Genomic DNA, 1,613 nt, shown 5'->3' on the forward strand with positions numbered 1-1,613 from the left:
CTGCCCTCCGAGGCCGGGCAGCTGCCCGCAGCCTCCTCCGAAGAGGTGGGCTATTCATGCTCTGCCTGCTCCCCGACTCCCTCTAATGAAGAGTCTCCAACAAAAGCCAGGAAGGAAGCGGAGAAAGGGCCCATTGTGGCGCTCGCGCTGGGACGCCCTGCCTCGCGCACTCGGAACAGCCGTCCTTTGTGCGCGCTGCCCGCCTGGGAGCTTCTCTGGAACGTCTGTCCTGCGCTCGTGTGCTTGTGGGGTCCCCAGTGCACCAGCCGCTCGCACTTCCCCTCCTTCCTGTCATTCTCTGCGCTCGCCCGCTGTCCCCATGAACCGTCCCCCGGCACCCACTCCCCCCACTCACTCCCCAGCACCCGCCTCCCCAGCACCCACTCCCCCATGTCGCGGTGGCCCCGCTGCACCGGGTCCCCTGACTCTCGAGTGCGGGCGTGTGGGGTGCGCACCCCGCCTTTGTCCTTCCAGGCATCTATCTAGGCATCCCCTGGAGGGATGGTTGCTCCACACGGCAGGTCGGACCACAGCCCAGCGCACCCCAGGCCTCTTTCCCGGCCACCACGGGCAGTGCTCCCCTAGGCTGGAGGTGTTGAGGTTGAAAATCTATTTCTACATTAAGTCTTTTAAAAAAGATATTTGTATTGATTTCAGAGGGGGGCGGGCAGGGAGAGAGAGAAACATTAATGATGAGAGAGAATCACTGATCAGCTGCCCCCTACTAGGGATGGAGCCCACATCCCTGGCGTGTGCCCTGACCAGAAATCAAACCGTGACCTCCTGGTTCATAGGTCGATGCTCCACCCCTGAGCCCTGCCGGCCGGGCTGTTTCTACATTAAATTTAAAAACAACAGCTCAGTGCGGAGCTGAGAGGTTCCCCTCCCTCACAGACCCACAGACCCAGGAGCGAGAGAGAAATGACCTCGCACAGCTCAGCTCAGCGTGTTCCCCGGGGCCTGGCGGCTCTGCCGAGTGGCCAGTGTCCCCGGCGTTAGTGTCACCGTGAGAGGCAGGCGTGTGAGACGGCGACAGCGAGTCACCCTCCCCCTGCAGGGAGCCACCCCCTCAGGGCCCCCAACCCGCAGCCAGGAGACTGCTGCCTCCTCGGACCCGGAAGGTCCTCCCCTCAGATCATCTCTTGTGAGACCAGAGCTCACTGTCTCGCGTGTGACGGCGCAGGCACAGCCCGAGGCTTCGGGACGTCAGGCCCCGGGCCACAGGCCCCGGAGTAGCGTGCAAGTCCCCCCCGAGTTACTTAGGTCTCAGTTTGTTACGATTTTAAAACCCTACTTGCTTTGACAAGCAGCTTCGATTGAGCGCAGGGCCAGGCTGGGCACCGGTGCCTTCACGGGCCCCGGGTCCGGCCACAGTCCCGGGCGGGACCAGAATCCCAAGGCGGGTTAAGACGCCCTGATTTTTGAGGGGATTTCGCTCTCGGTCACACACGCGCCTGTGGCTCCCCCACGCCAGGTGTTTCTGGGGGGAGCTGTGTGTGTGAGATCCTCGCACCCCAGCCCCCACATTTCCGCTGAGTCCGACGGGTGGTGGGCCCATGGGGCGGGGCGGGGTGGCTGGGACGGAGGTGCGGCTGACGTGCCTGTGTCCCCGC

The 1,613-nt window shown here is 63.5% G+C and overlaps 1 protein-coding gene across 1 annotated transcript in view; it reads left to right on the forward strand.

The window, feature by feature from the left end:
* Window positions 1–1,613, forward strand: part of LOC102254371 (protein cordon-bleu) — a gene marked incomplete at its 3' end in the record, with an annotated part of 74,261 nt that overhangs the window by 66,111 nt on the left and 6,537 nt on the right. The window lies entirely within an intron of this gene.

This window comes from Myotis brandtii, unplaced genomic scaffold, assembly GCF_000412655.1.
Source record: "Myotis brandtii unplaced genomic scaffold, ASM41265v1 scaffold743, whole genome shotgun sequence".
NCBI lineage: Eukaryota > Metazoa > Chordata > Mammalia > Chiroptera > Vespertilionidae > Myotis > Myotis brandtii.